The sequence below is a fragment of the Euwallacea similis genome, chromosome 7 (assembly GCF_039881205.1).
Source record: "Euwallacea similis isolate ESF13 chromosome 7, ESF131.1, whole genome shotgun sequence".
NCBI classification, from domain to species: domain Eukaryota; kingdom Metazoa; phylum Arthropoda; class Insecta; order Coleoptera; family Curculionidae; genus Euwallacea; species Euwallacea similis.
In genome coordinates, this window is record NC_089615.1 from 3,552,597 (window position 1) to 3,578,929 (window position 26,333).

General features: G+C 38.5%; 1 protein-coding gene across 2 annotated transcripts in view; it reads right to left on the bottom strand.

The window, feature by feature from the left end:
• Positions 1–26,333, bottom strand: part of LOC136409952 (myelin transcription factor 1) — a 116,120-nt gene that overhangs the window by 66,817 nt on the left and 22,970 nt on the right. For both annotated transcript variants that reach the window (XM_066391815.1, XM_066391816.1), the window contains exon 2: positions 16,993–17,059. The gene's annotated coding sequence lies outside the window, so the exon portion shown is untranslated. The remainder of the gene's footprint in view (positions 1–16,992; positions 17,060–26,333) is intronic.

A 26,333-nucleotide genomic window follows, 5' to 3' on the forward strand; every position in this document is an offset into this window, starting at 1 on the left:
ATTCCTCAAAATTATTTAAATACGTTTAGACGCGTCTTTGTCAGTATTCTACAACACAACAAAATGAAACGTGCCACAAAACACTTCCATGATGTGAATGTTAAGAGAAAAGTAGTAGATTATGTTCTAAGGAATAAAAGTTGGTCCATTGGTGCTAAGAACAGAGATTAAGTCAGTTTGCCCAGTTGAGGCCAGCAACTGGGCGAAGACCTTTCACATCAAGTAACATACACAATTCTTTTTCCATTACAATAGGTTTTTTAATGGCATTTTTGTAACAACTATTGGGATATAATTCGTACATGACATTTAATAGAAATCGAAGTTCTGTCCCTAGAGACAATCATTAGGATAAAGCCTAAACGTAGCCTAAGTCGTTAAAGCATTTTCAGTTAATACCATAAGCTGTTAAATTTTCATTTAATTAATTTTGATTATGTCAGAATTTCACAAAAGTCTCTGCTTGGCAGTATGAGGAAAATACATAATATTCTGCAATTGTTAAACAAATCGCCTCAGCCATATGATAAACAGTTTAGGATTGCGTCACTGATAAAATCATGAAGCTACTTTCACTCATAGGGCTAGAATTAACCTTTTATACGTATGTTGTGGGATAAATAATGTTGCATTTTAAAGTGGTTAGGAAAAATCTTTGGTTTCCCTTTTTTATACATTTTAAGTAATTAATGTACAGGGTGTTATTTAAATGCGTGGTCAAACTTCAAGAGGTGCTTTTTTGAGTTATTTTAAAATGAATAGTTTTTATAAATATAGATCTGGTAATGCTTCATATTCAATATACAGGGTGTCAAACTTTTTCTAAAAAATCATTTTTTTATAAAAATTTGATTACTTCCTTAACCGATTTTACTGAAATTTGGTATTTACTTATAATTAAATGTTTTTTTTGCTAAAAAAAATCAATGCCATTTATTTAAGTATGGTTTTAATAAAGCGTTTTTCTTATTTTATGTTTTTTTTTATTTTCGGTGTTACCCTTGTACACGCCACTAGCAAAAGGAGACAAACAATTTCCAGCTAAAAAGATTCCTTTGCACTGCATTAAAAACTGTTACCAAGTTTAAACGTTATATTTATTTGCGACTTCTTTTTATTTAGGAGTTTTTTTTAATATGTAACGATTTAAAAAAAAAGTTTGACATCCTGTATCTTGAAAATTAAGCATTATCGGACCTATGTTTATATATACTTTTCGTCTTAGAATTACTGAAAGAGTCACCCCTTGTAGTTTGGCTACCTACGAAAATAACACCCGTATTGTTTTATTAATTAATAGAAAAAGTGAGGAAACCAAAAAAGGTTTTTTTCTATAGTCCTAGCAGCATAGGAGTGTTTTGTAGTAAGCTTTATTTTGTCTCTTCTCCACTCTGTTATTTTATTTTTACTTTTCTGTGCCTATTAATGCTGAGTTCCATTCGAACTTTTGATCCATTTTCCGTGACCGCCGAGATACGCCGCCACGTCCAAGTGGAGGATCTTCCAAAAACGCCCCGTACATCAAAAAGGATTCGGACGAAAGTAGGACGTCGGATCCTAGAAGTTAGATCTTATCTATTATCATCTTGCCTGGACCCCATAAATGCATCAAAAACGAATCGAAATCGAAAAAACATCGAACAAACGCGCTCGTAGGGAGGGCGGTTAAGGGTGGCAATGCTCCTATTGATCTGATTGAAAAGAATTTTTACTTGCTTGAACTAAGAATGATAGTTGTTCCTATAGGTTAATTAGACATTACCCCGAAAGTGTAGATGCCCGAGGGATGATGGTCGTAATTCGGCGAGGGTTCGTTAGCTGTTTCTCGAAAACTCGCCAGTGTTCGATATAATAGCGGCGGGAGATTCCTCGGCGACCGCAGCCCGCGCGCGCCGTTGCCAACTCCTCCTCGGCCAGCATCTCGAAACCGCAGCACATTGCGACCCCTTCGCCTTAACCCCATCTCCCCCCACACTCTTAACGGCGACGGGGGAACGTTTTACTGTTTTATTGATTAATTGAGTTCAGCCGAATTTCTCCCGCTTCGGATTTCGGTTTTATATTCGAGTTTTGCATTTTCAAATCTGGTGTTTTTAAAATTCTCCCTGTCGTTCCGAACCCTCTCGTAACGTGAGACCAAACTTCAACCGTTCTAGAGTCCGATTTTTGCTAAACGCATCAATTATGATTTCAAGTGATCGAATTGGAAAATCGTGTGGGCGCTTCGATGCTTTTTTTTAAACCTCTCGTTCCCAGCTCCACACCCTCGGACTCCTACTGAATTCAAGTCGGTTATTCGCGATGTATTTGGATCCACTCCGTGTATTTTGACAACAATTTATCAGACTTCACTTAATTATTAATTATAAACTTAATTATTCTTAATTAGCGCATAAGCTTCTTTCCTGTCGATTGCCAATACCTGGCCCATTCCCATACAAATCATACATAGGAGCAAAAGTACATCTCCAAGCGACAAATTTAAGGTTAATTTTATTTGGCTGTAAATAATTAATAAATTAAAAATTGCGACAAAAGCTGGGAAGTCGCATTTTCCGCAATCTTCTGCAGGTACTTCCCCTATAGTTTGACTCCCTTAATTAGCGGCGCGCTGGCGAGTGCCCCTCACTGTTTGATATTTTGGTTCTTCAGTTTTCTTAGCCGTTTCCGCAATAAGGGACAGGAGGAAACGATCGAAAAATGACTTTATTGCGCTGTGTGTTCCAACAGTGATTCAAGGCAATAAATCTCCAATTTGCTTCAATTAGTTTAAATAGACCTACACTAAAACCCAAATGAACACATAAAGAACCCTCCCACTCCCAATGATTTTCCAGAACGAGGAAACGCAAGGAAATTAATATCGTAAATATAAAGTTAGTTCATAACTCACGCTACCTTAACTGTTAAATTTTTCTGATATATTGGAGGCCACAAATTTTCGTGAACCACGTGTAATGGATTTATGGCGGCATAATTTAGTTGTATTTACGATTAGGTAGGCAGATTTTCGGGATTTATTCCCTGTTTATTACTTATAGCCCGGTGTTTTCTGCCCGGATGGGCAATTAAAATTGTCTCTGTGCTGGGTCAGAGGAAACCTGCAAGATAGTTAATTTCATCCAGGATTTATTAAGCAACTTTAGAGTTTTAGGCAGAAATATTGCAAATTACCTTGGGATTTAAGCGTCAAAAATCAGGTCGGAAATCTAAGGATATCGACGCAAGCTATACCAACCCTCAATGTGTGTATCAAAAAACGATTATTTCTCTATAAAATTCACTTTTTCTCTCCAGGATCATCAATCAAAGTGTCAAGTCGTCTAGTTTCGGGAAGTGCAGAGGTGATAATGGCTTTGTTGTTGACGAGACCCGAAGAGCGGTAACGTCTATCAACAGTTTTATGTGTAATAACAAATTTTAAGTTGTAGTTATCAAGTTTGTGATTTTAATGTGCCTGCCCTGTGATAATACACACACGTCGTACATATCCGTCAAATGTAATTTACGTTTATTATCTCTCCTTTCGCCACTTTGCTCATCTACGGGCGGAAACAGGAAAACGCGGCAGAGTCGAGGATCTCTTATCAGGGTACCTTCCACGAGGGCTCTATAAAGATCAGAAAGAGGTTGCCGCTTTTCGATAATTGTCTAGATAAGGGCTTAATATGAATTTTCCACTGTTGCTCAATTCCTTTCGGAGTCAATCATAAAAATCAGAAGCCCTTTAAAGTGAAGTAGAGCTTATTGTCGTAAGATGTTCCGACATATACGTAGGTGCTTTATGAAATATATCAAGGTATTATGTGGGGAAATAATACCCCAACTAATTTAATAACAGCAAGAAAATCACTGCTCTTACGATATTAATATTCTACCAGTATTCCCCAACACCTTGTTAATAACGCTTTAATGCCGTAAATTAGTGATATTAGGCAACAAGTATAAAGCGAGGCATAGAGAAACGAAAATTGCCAAATCCACGCATAGAAAGCCGCTGAAAAGATATTTTTGACTTCTCTCGTTTTTGATTCTTCCAGGTTGAGGTAGCAAGTACTCTCTCGAGCAAAATTGAGGCGATTCTTAATGGTAGATATAACACCTAATTTCGCTGCGATTTCTTAAAAAGAAACGACATGAAGGCACCTAGATCTTGCACCTATTTCACTACATGCATTGTGTACATATATTACTACATTACTATGCTACAGAGATTTGCCTACACAGTTAGTACATGGCAGTAATTTAGATTTATTATTTGAAATAGGCACGATCTATCAGAGGGTTGTTTTTGTTTTTGACAAAACGTTCAAAGAAAAGTTTATGTGTCTGGATCTGTGTCATACTTCTATTTTGAAATTATGCAAATTTCACTTACATTTCAAAGAAAGCTACAGAGAAAGAGAGAGAGAAAGAGAGAGAGAAAAGGATAGAAAGAGAAGTATTTCTCAGACAAGTCCCACTTTATATAGATATTCAATTCGAAGAGAAAATCCCTGAAAAACAGGGTCTCTTGGCAATAACATTTTGCGGTGGCGGGATTCTTATGTACAAACGGCGCTAATCAAGACACATGATTATGGCCCCCCCAAGCTGAGGACATGCACTGCCGCGTAAGGAGGAACCATAAAACGTCTCGTTCTTCCTGCCTTTGCCCCGACCCCATTTCCTACTTATCCTCTGGGATACGATTTCAGCTAACTATGTCTACAATTTAGCAGGATGGAGGAGGGAACGCGCGAATATACTTTATTGTGGCGATTTACGCGAGAATAAAAATGTATGTCCTTAATAAAAATCCGAAAACTTAATTTTCCAAGAGGGGTTTCTTTGAAAAATAACTCCGTCGCTTTGTTTCTTCTTATTTTTTAGCCATCATGCCATAAATTTCATTTTAAGGATCATGTATTTTTTTGTGTTTTATCCGGGTGTCGTTAATGAAAATACGTCCATTAAGAATTTAAATTCGTTAACCCTGAAAAGGCAAAATTATCACGTTTTTCCCCTTATTTAACTCGGTGATTATTCTTTCAGCGGTTTACCTCTTAATTGTGGGTATGTAGATGTAAAACGGAGGCGTGTGAAAACGCACTGAAAATTTCAACACTCCTTTCCGCTACACACAATGAATGTGAAGTAGCTTAAGGGCGTGAAGGGAAGCCTCTGAAAAAATGTTATCTATGTGAAACCACTTGTGGATTTAGCACGGGAAAAAGCGAACGGAAATATGGGGAACGTTTGAAATCCGTGTCCCTTTCTGCATTTTTTTTTATAACGGTTGGATGGGTATTTCAAACTCTTTCATGTTAAAACATATCCGCTTATAGGTGATGCTAGAATGAAATGTCATGTTAATAGGGGTTCCATGCCAGCTTTGGGGGAAACGCTTTTGAACGGATGTCGAATTAAGCCGGTCAAAGGTTGGAATGACCAGTTAAAAAGTGAAGTGGTTTTTTCTTCCTTAGCTCTATGTTTTATTTTTGCGTCGGGACAAAATATGAGAGCAGTGCGTGAAGATATATTTAATTACGTCGAAAGTAAATATATGTATTTTAATAGTTTTGGGCAATTGAAGGATAAATTGGGGGCTGTTTCAATCAACTGTGACATTGCTTAGTGCATAACGACTATTGAAAGAAACCCAGAAATTCTCACTGTACATTAAAAAAAGGAAATCTTCCTCTGGACACCGGACGATCCAGAGACTGACAATCAACGCATCTCTGAAGCGGCAGTAGTTATCAAATAATTAATTTCTACATTTCTACGAAATGAGAAGCTGTTTCCGTACCGCAATACTGGTTGCCAAGGGATTTTCAACCTAGAATTGATTTCTCCAATTTGTTACTTTACAACGAACATCATGAATTTTTGTTATTTAGTAAAATATTATTCACCGACAAGGCAACATTTAGCAAGAGAAGTATAATCCATTGAAGAAACAGCCATTCTTACAACCCAGAATGAGGGACCGGCACGTTCAACATGAATTTTCAATTAATGTGTGGTATGAGACTTTGGGACCAGTTCAACTTCCGACAAACCTGAATGAGCTAGAGTACTTAAGCTTCTTGAGAAACGACTTACTTCAAGTTTTAGAGGATGTTTCTCCAACCTTATGGCTATATTTTTGATTTATGTCATGCTAAATGACGCTGCTGCTCGTTACCCTACAAATGTAAGGAAGTTTTTGATTTGATTTTCCACATCGATGGATCGACCGGTGAACATCTGTACTCCCCCGAAGTCCTGACTTAGACCATAGGTATCTGATTAAACTTACTCGATAAACAACAATAAAGTGTCCTAATGTTATTTAATATTAAGGACTGATATCACGGCAGTCAAATATTTCATTGGAAAACATTTGGTAATTGAGTTTGGGCGTCGTTTGCCTGTACAGAAATTATGCGGCACCACTGGAGTCTACATATATTAAAAACGCGGAAAGGAAGACGTGTTTTAGTCTGGAAGGGTTAAAAATGAGACTATCAATCACAAAGACGCCGCATTGTCTCTCACTCGGAACGAAAAGCCCTTTACTCGATTAAAACAATTAGGCGAGAGCGTAAAAATCTGGGGAAAACGTGTCTAAATTGTAGGCAGCAGCGCCACTTGAGCGGATTTATGGTGGCGAGCGAAGTCGTGGGTCGTCCGCCCATTTCCTAAATTACATTAAAAATTAAGCTCGGGACAATGTAGCCGGTGCTGGAAGCGTATGCGTTCCTTTATTAAAAGTGTGTACCCGCAGTTCCTCGACAGGATGAAGTTTTAATCACCAGATAAAGGAAATCTCAGGGCGACGGTGAAAAACAAAAACCGAGAGCTGTGGGAGCCGCGAGCTCTTCTGGAGACGCGGATTTAAATGCGGGACGACTCCCCCGTGTTGCCCCTTGCACCTCCGCCCACTCCACCACACCTATAGGGACTCGTTTTGGAATCACGGGCCAATGTGCCGCAGGATTTTGTACCACATTTTGTATTTTTTCCTGCAGAGAAGTTTCGTTGTTTCGAGTTCACGTTACACCTTTATCGTATTACAATTTTGGACTACTGATATTAGACCGATGTAGGGCCATAGTTTTCATAAATCTAAATGAAAACTAGTTTCAGGGAAAACGACTATGGACCGTTCGGTTTGTCCGCCTTTATGACAAAAATACTGAAATCTGCACGTAAATAATCATTTTTAAATTGCAAAGAAAAGAGAACACAATTACTTTTGGAAATATTCGAATAAAGTAGTTGAAGGGAGAAGGAAGCGGGATTGTCTTGTAGGGGTCACAATGGTCCAGTTGTGACTATTGTCTTTTGTGTATCGGGTTGTCGAGGTATCTTTGTAATCAGTCTTAGTGCAAATGTGTCGTACTGCTTACTTTTTTCTGCCTCAGTATGTGTGTTTGAATTAATTTTTCACCACTGTGTTTTACAGGGGATATAATTTGCGTCTGTAAGAGGTCAGTTTTAAAGTTCGCCGCCATATGATCTGATCCAAGTTCACCGATCAAGCCTACATTTTCAATCTTACTTATAAGATTCCTTGCATGAAGTAAAACGTTCTGTACTGAATTTTCAAATGCCGCAGTAATTTCACTCCACTACCTACCGGGAATAAAAAATTTATGGCCATGTTTTTTGTGATAAGAAGAATAACAACTGATTTAACAAAGATTGGCCAAATCATGTGAACGTCTTCCTGAAAGAGCCGGAACTGACCCGTTACAGCCCTATTAGGGTAGATACAATGCGATAAAATCTCCCCTATGCCTTTTTTCTGATACTAAGCAGCCCTCTATTTAGAGACGAACTCCTTGAAGACGCATTTGGGGTGCCTTTATGATGTAGTGTACAAAATTACTTCTTTCAATGGAGTTTTAGTGATTATCGAATTGCTGTAAATATGACATGACTTTGCCTAAATTACCATGGAAACGAGGGGGAAAGAGTGAGAAAAATTCCGACGATATTTTGCTACAGAAGCTTAATTAGAAACGTTCAGAAGTGACTTCCAAAATCACGAAGCGTAGAATTAGCAGGCGGTCTCCCTAATTTGTTAGCTGCAACTTTTGGTCACCTTCCATCGAGCAAAACATCGTTTTCGAGAATGCAAACCGCGAAATGGAGAAGAAGACGACCCTTAAAAGTAATTATCCTTGAAAAAAAGGGCACCTGCTCTTGACAGGCTCTGCACCTAAGAACCTTCATCGGTGTTTTAATTATGCCATTATGCTAATTCTATGACCTTAACAAGGTTGCTTTTCAATTTTTCATATTTATTACGTCGGTAATTAAAATGAGTAAGGGTTGAAAATTAATTTTTCACTTTGGGCGGGATATTTATGGTGGCTATGATTAAGTCGTAAATTACTGGGCTTTGTAGTCGTTATGATTGCTTTCTTAATGGATTAATGAAAAGAAGAGGACGATTTGAATTCAGTTTCAGGTGTGACCTGGGTAGGTTGATGTGACTAAAGATCTTGATTATTTTATATTTGACACAATGAAAAAAAAAGGACGAAACGTTTCAACTTACATAGGGTCACAAACTGAGGGGTCTCTTATTTACTTTCCAAGCATGGACATGATAGTCAGACCTACATAACCTCTCATCTGTCCTTTCTCCGGTATGTCGTTGGGGCTTCAACCGTCAAACAATAACACATCTCAACCGGCGACAGATCGCAGATGTTTTTTCAAAATGAACAGTGACAACGACAGTGACAGTGGTCAAATTTGACAGAAGAGTGTGGTTATAAATTCACCAAATGTCAAATTTTATTAGAAAGGCCACATGGGTGTGGCTCATTAATAGTTTACGAAAGCCCTTTTTCCCAATTCGATAATCGAACATCCGTCGGCGAATTAATCTGCGGAGCCCGGTCGTGTACCTACCGCGGAAGAAACCGAACATCCAGAGCCGGGAGCCAGTTAATTACAAATAACTCGATTTAACCGAATGGGTTAAATGTGCGCGGTTAATCTATTGAAATTAGTAAGCAGCGCACCTCGGCAAACGTTGACTTAGCTTCGGCGGCGTTAATAATGAGCCCTGGCAAATGTAGTGAGCCGGCAAATGGCCCGTAAGACAACCCAAGACGTACAGTAGTGCAACCCTTTGAACTAGTCGGACAAAATCTCCCCTCTAGTTTATGTCGCCATTAAATTATTAGAGTCTAGTGATTCGAGCATAAAACATGAACATTCTCACTGCAAATATTCCTCATCTTTGTGGCTCCCTTATAATCGCATTTTCGAGCATTTCTTTCCCGACACCTTCATCACGGATACATAGAAGTCTTGCAGGAACTACGGACGCTAAAAAAGTGCCAAAGACTGTCTCAACCAGCTCTGTTTTGTTACGTTATTTTGTCGCGTGTCATTCTCAGCTTTTGGCCATTTTCGGGCGCCGGAATTCACCATTAGAGCAAACGTTTAACAACGCGGTTTATAGAGTGAATAATAATTATTAGTTTTTGCCTATGAATGTATCTATTATTCAACTGGATGCGAGGCAAATGTAACCAAAACCGTAGTGGAGGTCAAGTCGCCACCCCAACCCTCTTAATGCCCTAAGCTACAATTAGATATCTTTGTGCCATAATTCACGGGTAATCTCTGCCGGCCTCTGAGCGCTCATCTGCAAGTCGCCCCCTATTTTGCCTATGCCTTCGCCTTAAGACACCCCCGCTTTTCTTCGTAAAATTGCCAATTTACACACTTTACACACTGGGAAACGCTAAGCAGACTATTGTGAATGGAATGACTTAAAAACAACCTACTTCTGGGAAAGTTAATTTCTGAGAACAAAGTTATCAAGCAAACTTTAGTTTGGAAGTCGAAGTTTCTGGAGTGTATGGCCATAGTAGGCCTTGACCTCCAAGTATTAAGCGGCAACTGAACTGCGAAAGAGCCAACTTTGAACGCACTTGGGACTGAAAGTTTTTAAACTTCGAAAATATCTTAAATCTGGGGCTTATAGATCTGGGGAATGTGCGCACAACTTCTTCTGATAGAGGCTTCGGGAATGAGGGATGTGCTCTTTTCTTTCATAAAGAACAATCGATAACACAATGTAAAACTTATGGTACCTAACTTAAATAAAAAATAGTTGGTGTGCTCGCGTCCAAACGACTCGTTCAAGCCGAACGGTACCTCTGTATTTCTAGCTCTCCGATAAAATATAAAACCGCTGATTAAGCCCAGAAAATATAATATGCATTATATATTAGAATGATATACAGTGTGTCCAAGCTAAGGATGCCCATCATAGTTAGATGGTTTCATAATGCAAACAGATCTTTCAAATTACTTTTGGCGTTTCAGTTATTTCAGATTTCTTTTTTCCTGAATTATGATAAGAGCTCGATAAAAACTAAAACCACCTCTCCAGCGCAGTTTTTATAAGCTTTAACATGACCCTCTTGGTTCATTCTATGTCATTTCGTTTGTGTAGAACGATCATCAACTTTTTCACTAATACGGCCATGATAAGTTTTTTTATAGATTTTAAGACGCTTTTTTGTAAATTCATTGATGTGTCACAATTAGTAATTTATGGCACAATTTGAGCGAAATTCCGTATTCTACAAGTTCACCTTCGATGTTAGATTTCCTCGAGTGAGGGACGACTGAAAGAGACCAGGAGCTTTAGTGGCAGTAGACTGCGATAGTGATAGAAGTTATGTATCCATATATGTTGTCATGAACTGGTGGTAATTTCTTTATGTGACTCTTTAGCCAGATTGTCATCTTGAATTTTAATTGCTGAATATCTTAGGGGTAAGCTTCTTGGAAAAATAATTTGAGAGCGGCTGCTGCCAGTTTGTTCAGCCCCAGCGCCGTCATACTTTTGCCAATTTATGCATCAATTCCATATTTCGCAAGTCGTTTTCATAATTCCACGCATCGGGCCTCCAGCCCGGCTCATCGTATTTCCATTTTGTCAGGAGGGAGGCACACTCACACACCTTATATCATTTGCATATTTGTCAGCTGTGCCACCTTAACTTTTCTCCTGCGTCTCGAATAAAGTTGTTCCTAAAAAGGTACTCAGAGAGACAAACTATCGGGCCAAATGTGATGCATTCCAAATGCCTTTTATATATTCCGCTACCAGTGTATTTGGTATGAATGAATATATTGTCTCAAATGGAACGCAATCGGTTGTTTTTCAAGAGGGTATAAAAAGGATTTTTGATGGTCTACTTAGAATTTCATGCATTTAAATAATGCTCATATCACATGCGAGAATCTGTCTTCTCCCTTAGAACAGTTAGTATTAGAGTAGATGAATCATTTCTTGACTGCTATGTGTATAATCCATAATACTAGCAGATTGTCTCATCAAACTCTAGAGTGTCGCCGCCTCATGCTGTGGCCTCATAAAATTCGATAAAATAGACTTGGATACATTATAAGCTCTAGACACTTCATTTCAAGTCCAATACTTCGCAACACAGATTCAGTAATTATCATTTGGAGGCATTTACACGCATTTCAGGAAAATAAGTACATATGCATATGATGAATGTCTTGTCATATCTCAGAAAGTAAAAGACATCAAATCGCCGATTTTATACGTTTTAGCGGGATGACCGAGTCGGTTAATTTTACATATTATACAGTGTGGCGCATCGAAAACGCAACAGAGGCATTTTTAGGTATTTAAAAGTACCTGCTTTGAGTTATTTTTACCTCAGTTGTTCCCATTTTTACATTATTAATTCATATCAAACGATACGTTTTGATGAAATTTCTCAAAAATTTCTGAATCAGAGTTAGTCAAATTGCGGATCATTATAACAAGAATCTAAAGACCTTTCAAACAAGGTACTACTCAATCCTACTTTCCAGTTAAGATTTTAGGGGTTGAACTTTCCCCGGCTAGGGGGTTGATGTGAAAAGAGTGAGTATACATTCATAATGTGTCCCCCTCGAATATAAAGTTTACGCGTCCGAGTATTTTGCGAAAATAAATTTTCAAATACCTGAAAATGCTTGTTTCGTTTTCGATGGGCCACCCTGTATACTTAGTGACATACAAATTTGAACACCCAGTAAAAATATTCCGATTTCGATAATATTTTGTGTAAATATTTATGATGCAAAAAAAAGATGTGATTACACTTTGAGACTTACTTGCCTGCATGTTTTAAATATTTATTTTTTGTTGAGTATTTTTATGAAGGATAGAAAAACTAAATTTTGATGCTACAGCGCATTTAGTCTTTAAAGATAGTACTTTCTATCAGCTTTAGACAATGTTTACAATGCCAAAAGTACAAAGAAATGCAAATTATCGACATTTGAGTAAATTTGATAGGGGAAGGATTGTTGATTTACACTACTCCGGCCTTTCATTTCGGGATATTGCAGCAGCTACAATCAACAAGAGTGTAGATACTATGATCAACTGTTGTCAGGCATGGATTGAGGAATGTCTGACACGAAGAGACAAGAGTACCGCACGATATTGCAAGACGACACCACTTCAAGATTGTTGGCTATACGGGATCGATTTTGTACCACCAGAACTATTGCCAATTAGTAGTTTGTAGAACACTGTAGAGTTATTGGAATGCGAAATGTATACTGACGTATCAGAAGTTTTAGCCTATTTTCATACCGACCACAATTTATCTTACCTTTAATTCGGGAGCACAAACGAAATCGACTTGGGTGGAGTAGGGAACGATTAACCTGGAATGAGGAATGGAGTGCAATAGTCAGCGACGAATCCAAGTTCTATTTGGACATGCATGACGGTCGGGCAAGGGTTATAAGGCGGTGTGGGACATGACGAGATCCACAATTTTTTGTCGAGAGACATGTCCATCGTGTTGATAATGTTATAGTGTGGGGTGCCATTGGCCATAACTCTAGGTCGCTCCTAGTTTTTATTAGAGGCAATATGACCGCACAGCAGTATATCCAAGAAATAGCGGAACCTTGTTTGGTATCATACTTAAGAATCTTCCAAAATTCTATCTTTCAACAGAATAATATCCGATTACACGTGGCAAGGGCAACGTTGGAGTATTTTCCATAAGCTCAAATTAAATTGCTGCTTTCGCCTTCAAGATCTCCAGATTTGTCTCCAATTGAACATGTGTGAGACATTATCGGTAGGAGATTGCGAACTTTACAGCCACCCCTATAAACTTTAGCGGTGTTTCGACATGAGATAGAAGTTACCTGAAATGAAATGCCCAAGAGGATGTTAACCACCTCATCAGAAGTATGCCTGCGCGGAATAACGAATGTGTAAGAAATAGTGACGCATCAACACATTATTAATTATAATAACCCCAATTATACATTAAAATTTTGTCAAATTTACTTGTTAGTTTAATCATTTACTTTAACCTCACTGACGTTTTTACAAAACATTATCAAAATCGGAACATTTTTACTGGGCGTTCGGGTTCCTATGTCACTTAGTATATGAAGCATTTGTCCCAGAGTTTACGCAATATCGAAGCTCACAGTTGAACTCTGGACTAAGATATGTTTAAATTTGCATAAAATCCTACTTAAGATATGTGATGAATGCTGTCTCGTTCGGGTTGCAGTGTAAACGATCTGGAATCCACTTATCGTTGGTTTAGTGTTACGTGAACTTGAAACTCTTGCATTGCTGCTGTTTTTGACAGGAGAGCATTCTTCCTGATTTCATTTGCTACTCACATTATTCGAGTAGCAAAACCAACAAACAAATTCCTCTTACTTTGTTATGAATTTTAGGTCTTCAGTGTCGGCTAGAGCGCTGGACCTTTTGTCGTTTCACGGCTTCGGTTGGTAAGTGTTTTTCCACTCGTAAAACGAGTTGTAGAGATTTAAATTATCCTTAACAAACCAGATATCTATGTTATTGCATGACAATATTAGGGGCCATTGCTTTCATTGTTGGTTCAATTATTAATATTATTCTCTCCTCCTCCTTCGTCCCTGAAACCTGCCCTTGAAACTAGTATATACAGATGATTTATTTTTCTATTTTCCTAAAGGACTTTAGCTCTCAACAGAGGTCTTGTTTTAACCTGGCTCGTTTATTAGTTTTTCCACATATACCTATTTTAGCGAGCCTCATTTTTACGTAGTTATGCGTTTCCCCTTCGACACCTCCAAAACCAGATAATTTAATGTCGTAAGGGATATGTAAATAGCATAAAGGGTGCCTCCAAAGCTCCGCAATCCCCGACCTCTTCTCGAAAAGGAAGAACGCTATTCAGATTTTATTGAATAAAAAAATTAAAATTTACTTCCGCAGCATATGCTAATACTGGCTCATCTGGGGGAGCTTTGTACGAAACAAAGCCGGAAAGTGGAGACAGTCAATGCTCGCCTAATTCCCACACGATCTGCTCGATATTCAATATTCGGTGTTCGATTTTAAAACCAGACAAAGGTTTTCAATTAAAGACGCGCGATACGAACGAAATTAAACAGTGTTTACCCAAACTACGTTGGCTGCAATTTCTTGCCAAAATTGCAACTGCTGAGTCTATTAGAGAAGGAGCAGCGGCGTCTGTAGATTTCGGAGTAATGGACCCCCAATGCGAATCAATTCGGTGTCTGATTGTTTCCAGTCAGGGGCTGTTTAATGGGATACCGGGCTGCTCTCTACGTTTTCGGGAATGCATTAGACATATTGAGATTTTCTAATTTACTCCTTCGCCATAGGCTGCTGCATAAGGAGCCAAAGATCTAATGCAACTGTCCATTGATTTATTTTACAGCACGTGTACCTAATTTCCCGTGGAAAAACTTTGGCCTCATTTAAGTTTGATACTTGTAAAAAGTTTAAGCAGGATAATCGATTAGACAAGGTCACGAACTAAAGTGGCTGTTTTTAAAGATGGGGGACCATGTTGATTTTGGAATTCCTTAGGGATTTGCCGGGATGAAAAATTTAGATTACTTGAAGGGAGTTACTCCCTTCGAGCCACTACAAATCAGCTAATTAGCCTTCAGATGGCTGCCAGCTTCGATAACTACAACCCCCTATTTAATCAAGGAAGGACATTGGAAAATTCCTAACCCAAATCACTTAAAAGGAGGAATGTTTGCATTCAATGGCTAGACGAAAGTTAGATTAAAGACAAATAATACTTCCAATTCCCAACTTTGGGAGTATACACGACTGCTAAATTGGCTCTGTTCTTTCGCACTCAAGATGCACATAAGATTTAATATTAGCGACTGCCGTATGTATGGCAATTTTGCCCGCAGAGGTTCTTAATTAAACGAAATATATTCCAAAACGAGTCGATTTTCTTCGGTTAACTTTATGGTTACGATCAGATCCCGCTCCGCTAAGGAACATGCTGTTGGCTCATTACATATCTGAATAACTGAACCGTACCGTAGTAATGTTATTTTTATACGACATAAAATTCTAACGGCATGTTCGAGACACAATACTCCGAGCAAAGACAGTAAAGGAGACGATATCGGCTTTGGATGTAATGGCAACATCCATACCTACACGAATTTGACTTTTGAGTTTTAATTGATGCTTAGCGGTTCGAGTGAATTGCGGAAGACGAAGTGGTCCCCTCAGTTCGAATCTCGATGGATTCTGACCTACAATTCAGTTACATTCAAAATAACTAACTACGTTCAAATATTTTAATGCTGATATAAAGGATCTGAATGAATGATTTTTCGATGACCAAATCTCTTAGATTTGAATCCAGTATTACATTATTTGGGGTCCAAACTAAACTCAATTCTCTTCGTAAAGTCATATGGTTGAAACCCGATTTTCCCTCCATCCATGTATTTTTCAAAACTTCAATAATTTACCCCATCGAAATTGAACCACCTTCATCCTTTGTTGTTTAAAGACGAGCTTTCATAATCTTTGTAGTTTTTATTCGGTCCTTTCGAAGATATTCCGCGGTAGTTACTGATTGAAATCACTAATTCGTCTGGGCAAGGTTTTGCAGCATTGCGATGGCTTTAGCTCCAATTCAGCAGGAAGGCAAAGCAGTCTGTGAAACCTTGCCGCCACCTTCCTGCCTTATTATTGCTATTATTATAATATTAAATAAAACATTTATGAGATGGAAGCAGAGGTATAGGCTGAACGTGATTCTTAACATACGGAGTTGCTCAAGAAACGGCTTTTTCATAATTTCAAATGGAACCCCCTGCATACTGCTAGATTTTTTAATTACTCGCAAATTTTCAAAGCCATTTCGTTGAAGGCACTGTGTGAAATATGGCATTTTATGCTATTTCGACAGTCGTAGCTCCTCAATAGTTGAAGTTATGGTAAATGGCGAACATCAATCGGACCATCAAATTTAACATGCGTTAAATGTTTTAACAACCTTTTGACTACGTATAGTTTAAACGAAACAGTCCACTTCCAGTCTGCGTTTGAAATTAAAAAATGAATCCTAACGCATTTTGCTGAGCCATCCTGTATACACGGAATCCAGGACACCACAAAGCGAACCAACTCAATATATTCGTAGAGCCTTTGAATCAAACTAAAGTCGAAACAATGCAACAAAGAATACTTTACAAAACTCTTCCTGGTTAGATTCAAGTTTTATAAAATGTTTTGAAGTAAATTCAAAGAAAATCGAAAAGTATACGTAAACATGGACATTAATCAAGCTCACCTCTTAAAAGCATGCCAACAAGTCATTAATGTCTTCTCAAATATTGACAACAAGCAAACTGCTTATAAGATTACAGTCTAAACAAAAACTATTAGCTTTAAAAAAGTTTGATGGGCATTTGAGCTGCTTTGATTAGTTTACGATGGAATTTGTGTACCGAGTCGTTAAAAACAATGCAGCCCTGATGATAATGGTGAGACAGTTTGACCTGGAAAATCTATTAAACAAAAAGTCCAAAAGTCTCTTTTCGATTAAATGGCGGCTTACGATGATGGCTCTAAATGTAGCGATAATTATCGGTAATTTTGTAATAAGAAATATTCAATGTAATTAAAAGTTGTTGCTCTGATGTACATACCTTGAGGAAGGGTTGCAGAAGGTACATTTAGCCCGGATCTCCTGCCACCTTCAACACCTCTTTGAACCTGAAACAAAAAACACTGAATGACGCAAATTAATTCGGATTTCAGAAATTCAATATCTGATATTTATTGTGCAAATAAAAATGTTTTGTCCACCCTTTTTTCCGAGGGTGGTCGGAACACGTTGGGGGTAGCCATAACGAACGTTGTATTGCTGTAGTCATTTAGGATATATGGCCTGGGGACACGGTCAGTGTTCTCCAAATAAATCGCACAAATATCCCAGCTTGGCGAACAATCGATACTTATACTCACTATTATTAAAAATTGTGGCCATCCTCTGGACAATACCCAGCCACCGGCTGCTTTCCCGTAAATCCATTATAACCTTTTTGTATTTGGCTCTTTTATTTCTGCCGTGTCTGGTGCATTGTTGACATTTGTATGGATGATTTCCAATTCTTCCTAATAAATTTTATTGCCATAAAGCGAACTGGGTTTTGGTCGATAAATAAATTAAAATCACCTTAAGATATCGGACTGTTTTACAAACCCAATTTAATAGCAATTAATTCCGAAACAAATGGTAATGGGAGGGCCGTCAAGCCCTAACAGGCAATATCGGTGCCCACAAATCATACTCTCTGCCAGGGCCGACAACTTAGTTCGATTTTAGCTATTCAGTAATTAATCGGTTTTTAATTGAGCTCTCCAGGTAGAACGAACGGGGCTTCGGTTCGGCTCCTGCTGCTGGTCCTGCAGGATAAATGAGATGCCGCTGTCTTAGACCGATACTCCCTGGAGGACGCCACCAGGAGCGCTACAGGATTAACTTGTACGGATTTTGTATTTATCTTGTCATATTACTAAATTACTTTCGTAATATATGCGTTCCGGGATACACTGATTAACCCCGGGCCTGTTTTGATAGGCTCAGAGTTATTATTCGTAGATACCAAATTAGACCTATACGAGTGACCTAAATATTCCGGAAGGTAGCTAGGAAAAACTTAGCCACTTACACTTGGCAATTTCATTTTAGGGCGACCCGGTGTGGGTTTATTTGATCTTAACAAGTAATTCCCTTTGCGGGGTCAAATAGAGGCAGGGAAAAGGTACGTCTTATTAGTCTTAGAGACTTTTAGTGCGTGACTGGAAAAAATCGCAGGACTCCGAGTTATTTAAAACTTCAGCTCACGTCGCAAGATTCAGTTACCTGACCTTATAGACGTGACGGATTCTTTATTTTAGCCATAAACATTTCTGGGGTCTTTCTCCCTGGAAACTCTTTACTGCTGCTCACTTACTGGTTCTCTGCTAGAGAGGTTATGATTGCCGATTAAAAGTTAAATTATATCTTTCATAAATTAAATATAGCTGTAGAATTCGGCGAATTTAAAAGCCCTTGTCTGGTTGTGCACATGGCAAAATACGAGCTTTTCTTGCTGAGTTGATGGCCAAATTATATGGGATCAGGCCATTCTGCTCATTATATTCGCATAACGCTGATATGAGATGACCTTCCAGAGCTTTGAGGTGCCCTTCCACCTTATCATCATTCGTCGTTTATTTGCACCATGATGCACCAAAGAATATGCAACCCATCAAAATCATTAGAAGATATAACGTCCAACTAGTGTCGCTTGCAGCCAAGCCGACTGTCCAGAGTGCTGTTTTCATCATTAGAGCTCATTTTCACTCCCTCAATGAATGATTATCCATTGTTTTTTGACATATTAACAACCTCCTTCATTTTACGTTTATTTAACGTCTTGCTTCTTAACTTTAAAATTACAATTACCTGACTAACATCACGTCCTCAATTTTCTGTAAAAATTCTAAAGGATAACTTAAAACCATCAAATCCCCAAGCAACAGTTTCGTTAGCTGGAGCTCATAAAATCCTCACATTAATGCGATAAAAAATCCTCTTTTTGCTCTTAACAGGGACGTTAAAAATGGAGGTTATACGAAATAAAGCCGTGCCGAAGTAAATTATTAGCTCGGAGTGCATTATAATCATAAAATAATAAAGATAGTGTATTCTCGCTCACAAAAACGCCCCTTAAGGGGGGCTAAACACCGACATAGACCGCGATACATAAAGTAGACATACTAAGCGCTTAGGGCTCAGGTTTTTACTGCATTTTAACACTGCGTAAGCTCAAAAAGCTCCTTTATTAGATATTTTGAGTGGCGTTACATTAGCGGGGCGCTTGTTTTCTGACACAAAGCGCTGTTATCGAACAGATCTTTATTGGCACATTATGAGGGGTAGAAGTTTTCGCCCGAATACATTGAATTTTACAAGCCTTAGATAGCACTAAGTAACTTCATACAAATTTTAGGTCTCTCCAGTGCATGTAGCCGAGCAATAAATAATCTCTCTTAATATTTCCGACGTAGTAGAGTAGACGTAATCGCAACGCTAGAGAGCCATCGAGGTCTTAAGGTGCGCCATGTATCTTCGCCCAAACCCCCTTTATGACATCCAACATGTGTCTGTGAATTTGGGTGTCAGCTTGAGTTAGTATCGGCATTTCTCTGCCGCCCAGTGGCATTATTTTGTGTCGGACTTTCCCAAAGCTCTTTAATCTCTTAGAGCTAACTAGCGTGGGATTACTTCGTCAAAGTTATGACTCGGATTCGAGACCGCCAAGATATACACCGTTTAGGCGTTATGTCCTAATTTATATCGCCCCGTGCTTTATATCAAATTTCTTGAAATTCGTTTATGTTTGAGGCGGAAAAATCGTCATGACGCAGAAAATCAAAACATCTGCACTGAAATCTCTAATATACACGGATTCGTTAACTGCTTCCATAAGGCAGCCAATCCTCATAAACATTCGGTTAATCCCCGGATTTTTGTCGTATATTTGGGATTTGAAGGGAGAGAACGATCACGTGCTGACAATATTAAGCAGAAAGGAAGGCAATCTTAAGCTTTAACGAATTAGTTTCATTGCTTCGAGTTTTAAAAACCGTTTTTCCAATATTCCGTCTTTTCAGGTTTTCCTGACCAACACTAGATGAATCGCAAACAGAGGAATTTTTCATTCTGCAAAACATTTGCAGATGCGAGATGGTTAAAGTTGGTCATTTGCCTCGTCACTATTAACGGAAATGTTCCATTTTTAAGAGTTCCTAATCAATATTGCTAAGTAAGGAAAACTTGCCAGCGAGCTGCAGAATTTAAGCACCACGAAAGAGGTAGAATTTTGAAAATTGAAGGATTGGAAAGCGAAGAGTTGGGAGAAGTATTAATAAAAACATGGGCTTGTCTGTACCATCCGCAGCCTCCCGGGATCTTCTCAATAAAATATTGAGCCAAAGTTGAGGTCCTGACCGGCATATTCTGGGGCATAATAAATATGTCTGAGCGTAGGTAGGAAAACGACCAATTCTCAGTAATAGGGTAGTAAAATGGACGCGATATGGTTAGTTTTGGAATTAGCGACATGTTTTATAACTCAAGAACAAGGTGTTCCAGTGTCAAGAGACTAGTCCAAGAGGCTTTGATGTAAGATCATTTGTATGGTTATGTTGTCTTCTTGACCATCAAATTAGCACCAATTTTTCCTAATTTAGTTTACTCAATTCAAGCAAATAAGGCCCTGTCTAAAACTTTACAGTGTAATGTACAACTAAGCCCATTAAATAGCATTGGCGGTATAGTTCTAATTTTCAATAAAATTAACAGTAAAGTGCAAAAAAACAAATACTCCTTACGCTAAATTTGAAATGAAAATACCCCCGAAGCCATTTCCGTTTCGTCTTCATTGACTCTAACCGATTCCATTTCTCTTTTTCCCGGTGCCGTTTAAAGTTAAATAGGTGTAAAATTCGTTTAGTAATAGCCTACAAATCCTTCCGTAGTTTTATTCTTTTCGATTTTATTTTATTTGTTCGCCGTAACGTCTGTACCTGCTGCTTTCGAGTAACTGGATCTGAAAGCTCCGACTTAATTTTATGTGTTATTTAAAATCGTTGTTATAGTCGGTGAAAGTTTCCGGCAATTCCATTTCGAACCGAAAGAGTTGGGAGACTCGGCAATTCCCCGCGTTTTCAATCGCCTCTCAATTATTGTAATTAACTGCTGTTAAAAGACTTTTGTTTTGTTTAAATTTTCCACCGATTCTGGCCCTTTCGACTTTCAGTTGAGGATTGACAGTCCTCCTTTTAGGTCCAGAATGAAAAACATAATACACAGTGTGATCGCGATAAAATTTCTATCACAAAGCTTTATCGCGGTTAAATTTCTCTCAATTCCTACAAGTGGAGAATTCTATAAAAATGTCACAAAAACATAGCATTTGGTTCTCCGTAAAATTCCCCTCCGAATATCACTCATGCACTATGGGCACTCGTGCATTTCTTCACCCCAAATCGCGTTCGTGCACATTTCCAAAATTTTCATGGCACTTATTGTACTACCCCTGAAAATCTGTTTCGCTATTCAAACGACTGCTGGCACAGGTAAATGGCTGACACTTTTTTGGTCCATATAAGATTAGATATGTACATTGATACTCATCACCTGAAAAAATATCTGCAAAGACTGATGCAAATGGCTCCGCTTCCCGCTTTCCATATTTGATTTCACATTTTTCCCTCCTTAGCGGCTTTCATGCCTTAACGCGTTTCCCCTGTTTTGTATCCCTGAACCAGCTATTTTCATTCATATGCTCCTGTTTGCAAATAGCGGACCTCTTTTCCCATAAATTTATTTGCACATCGCAAAATCGCTCCCTGATTTATTCAAATCGTTTAAAAAACAATTTTTATGCGCCCTTTATGAATATGGACGATACACGCTTATTTTCTTTATATTAAGGCTGGATGTTTAATGAATTGCAGACAATACATCAAGCGTCCGTATAAAACACAAAGGCGCTTCCTTGAAGGGTCGCATATGTTAAAATGTACTTTTAATATTTTTCTCCAGGGCACGGGAAAAATACGAAATCGTGTCCGGTTGTCAAACTGACAAAAGTTGCCGGCGAACAAGATAGGCCCGAATGGACAATGGCCCTTTTTCACCCTTGCTTCGTATGCAGGGGTGTTAGTGTCTCGAGCATTTTTGACATCTCTGAAAATGCTATCTTTTTATTCGTCTGCCTTTTACGTCGGCAATTATATTGTAAAAAGTTTTTGTGGCAAGACAATGGCGTGTATCCTTTTTCATTATGTCTCGACAGCCGTTTTATTTATTTGAATACTTTTTTCACCAGAGTTTTTTTTCAAAAAGAATAGTCTCGTCGGTTTCGTTTCAAGCAGATCACACGATCGTACATTAATCTACGGATTCTCAGTTTGTTCGACGCGATATTTTCATAAGAATTTGTGGAATCCCGGAAGCCTGTTCTTTTCACGTTAAAAAAATTAGGGTGAACTGGAGCAGCAAATCGATACGGTCCAAGAAAAAGTTAGCGATTATTTGAGTTTCGCGAAACTTTTTCGTGACTGCCATACGCGACGCCGACTCCCACGTTAAATGGATTTGAAATAATTCTTTCAACGTGATCAAAGGCGACATGCCATATTGGAAAAGGCAACCGAAAATTTGCTTTTATTCCATCAGCCACTACGTCACCAACACTAATTTATTTGACTTCGAGTAGATAAAATAGGCTTAATTGTCTCTTATACACTTTCCACGCTGTCAAACCCTGTTGAGAGAGTCTCTGTGCTCCCGAGGGCCGACTATTGTCGTGAGACGGATCCCCTAGGATTTCACGTCGACTAGGATGATATGGGCCATCCAGCCTCTGACCTATGTTTGTTTTCGATTGGAAAGCCTCTGTCATTGCCCATTTGAAGGTGTCGCCTTCTTCATTACTCACTTATCGATAAAAAGTATTTGCGATGAAAATATAATCCAAAGCTAAAAGCTGCGGAAAAATCGGTTTATGCATCATTTGCTTCGCCATAAGGGGCATCCGTCCGCCAATTTCAAGCCCATTTCCATAGAAATATCCGCAAAGGAAGGGCCTTGTAAATAATTCAAAGTGACCCTCTAATAGAGCCTTGTAGTGATTCCAATACTTATAAGTTATGGTTTGTGACGGCCACATTTACATAAGGGCGACAGTGGATGGAATCTCTGGAGTTGTCCATGCCGTCACGTTTGTTCCTGGACCGCAATAAGTACAAATTAGTATTTAAAATACGTTCAAGATTGACTTGACGTCGCAAGTTTAATTATTTATACTGATAAGCTGGAATTTTTATCAAAAATCATCAGAATTCTTCCCTGAGTGTGAATATTTTAATAACGGTAAGAGCAGTGAATTAAGTCAAGTTGGTGCAAATTTGCTTAATACATTTTCAGATCAATCAATATCATAAAACCATCTAAATACTTGACTTGCAGAATTCTTTTCTGCTTCGGGCAAACAAAATATGTATTCAGTTTCAAAAATTTGGCTTTTGTGCCTTCTTTTTTGGTGTCTAGCCCGTAAAATACGGACCTGGACAAAGAAAAATCAACAGCCACATCGTGTTTGCATATGTATGCAGCTTCTTCAGGCGGTGACAGTTGTTGTGACCGGACACGGTTTCCTTCTGGGCAGTCTTTCACATCTTTTTATGTCCCCCAAGCTGACGCCACTAGGTCTCTATGTAAATCAGGCCAGTTTATTTGCGTATATCAAACCCCTGGTGAAGGCCATCAGATGTGGTTTTACAGTATCTGAAGGCAAGGTTAAAAAATAGCTCTGTTTGGCTTCCTGCTAGTTTGCGTCAAATTGTGGATTAGCAGTAAGTATATAGAATTTTGACTATTTTTGTTCGTCGCTAGGTCGTTCGTGAATATTAAAGGGAAATGTTGCCTCCGCACATTTTGAACCTCTTCGTTCCTTTCACCTTCCGAATTTACGGCTGAGAAGCGGTAATATGATGCGTGGTAGAACGGAAAACCGCGAGTATTTAATGAAGACCGCTAATAAATCAAAGGGCCCGACGAGACGCGAGCTATTTCGTGTTTTATTCGGGGCCGTATAACTTACACACCTGCATAGAAAGTTATAAATCTGCCCGTGGGTATGCTCCTAATTTAAGGGAGGGAAGTTACTTCTTTATGGCCGTTTTTTGAGCGCCTCCCGAGCTTAAAATTTCTCTAAAAGCACACCTCTTAAAATCCTCGACATGAAAAGAACCTTTTGAGGTTTAATATATCGAGAACTACCGCAACTTAATTAGCAATTACGTAAGACTGTTTCCTCGACAGAGCTCGGTCTGTTTGTAAATAAACCGGGGCCTAATTGGAGAGCTTGGGCCTGCTAGGAGGACCATGAATTGGCTATTAGTCGGGTAAATACACTGGCCTGACCTCTGGACTCATTACCACGTTTGTATTACACCTCTGCTGTGCGAACTGACTAAAACGCGGAACTTCCAGTCGTAAAGAAATATTTGAATGCATTTGCTACCAAAAAATCCAGTCTAGCTTGAGGTTTTAATGGGATTAAAATTTCTCAATAAGCAGTTCTTTTCCACAAAGCTTTCTGCCTCTCACACTTCTGTGCCTCTTAATAAAAGAAAATTTTAAACGTTGACCCCAGGGCGTAATCTACTTAAACAATTCCTTTATTCCCAGCCCTAAAAGCATATTTATGACAACTTTTATGTAGCTTAAAAATCAAATTTATTTTAACCTCCCCACCGTTGAAAATTCCGGGGGTACGATTTTAAATCAGCCCCGTGGAACGCGCGATCAACCAAGCGCATCCACATGGAAACCCTTAAGTGGCTTTTCCTTTGGTTTTTCTCAGCGTCAGTTTATAAATGAATCTTGAGTTAAGGCGGATTTGATTTGATTATGGTCTTAAACCTGAATTTAAACTGGACCACATGCGAGGCCGAACGAAATGAAACATAGATCCTAATATACAAAACAAGACTAACCCCATGCTAACATTAAATTTACTGTTAGAAAATGGGAAGGGCCAGACGTAACATGATGAGAATGTACGGTACCTGAGGAGTCCCTTGAGTGACCGCCGCGTCCATTCCTGCAGCACTAACGAGCATCCTCCTTTGCTTTATAATGAGAAGTTGCCAACATGCGAAATAATTCCTGCAGGACATGAATAGTTGCGGAAATATTGCTTTAGTCATTACCAGGACCACCTGATAAGTTGCAACCGAAATACATTTATAAGACGAAAATATGGATCATGATCATATGAAATGTAGCATAGTCCTGTAGGTCGAACAAAGTTAATTGATGTTATCAATATCTAATTCAAGCATTTATTTTTATTGTGTGTTAACATGTAACTTTTAATTATTTTTTAAAGGGTGTTTGAAGGATTTTTCGATTATTCAAAAGATGTTTTGCAAATCACAATACGGGGTAGTTCAAAGTCGGAACTTGCAATTGGGACATCGAAAACTATAAGAAACAGCGCCGGTTAAATCGTGGCAAAGTTGTGGAATTTATTTCTCAACAAACGTCTCTTTGAAATTAAAGAAAAGTCCAATAGTTTAGAAATATAAAGAAAAACTGAAAACTTGCAAAAGTGCCTTGTAAGTTACAGACGTGGTTGGGAAAACTATTTTTTTTAAAGTAGCATTTTTGCTATTATCACTTTTTACCTACAAAATGGATTTATATGACTTAATATTCAATTTTAAGCCACCGCCATAAAGTTAATTTATGTCCACATAAACGTACAGGGTATCCCAAATTTTCTAGGCCAGCAATTACTTATCTCAATACCTCGTAGCGCTAGAAGAGCGGTTTAAATATAACGATAATTAAATGTATACACATGCACAGATTACATGCCAAGAGCAAAATCAAAAATAGAATGACTTCCATAGACTCTTTTAGAAAACCAGAAAAGGTTTTTCATATAAAATTACCGATGTAATCAGTTTATTGGACTGAGGTTGGCACTAATGCGAATAAAACGGCTTACAAGCCAAAAGCTCCGAGCCCATCCAGCTAGGGTGCCTTTTTAATTCGCCTTGACAAGATAAGGTACCGGAATGGCACTTTAATTAGACTAATGGCAGAACCAAACGTTAATTAGCATTCAAAGAGAAGAGCCCAAAGTTAGATGGCGATTTATAGACATCAGCCTTAAGGGGGATATTTTGCCGCAGATGCGACCGTCGATATTATTAATGAAAGCCTGCGATCCCGATAGAGATCCAGCCGGGGCTCGATTTAAAAAATTGCCCTTTTTTCTGCTTACGTAACGAGTCTTGGGGTAAGACGCCTCAACAACTCAACTGTGAAAGTGTTATTTTATGGGTTATTTAACTAAATGGGAGTTGGTGGACACCTCGGCTATTTTCTTGGGCACCCATATATGTATATATCTTA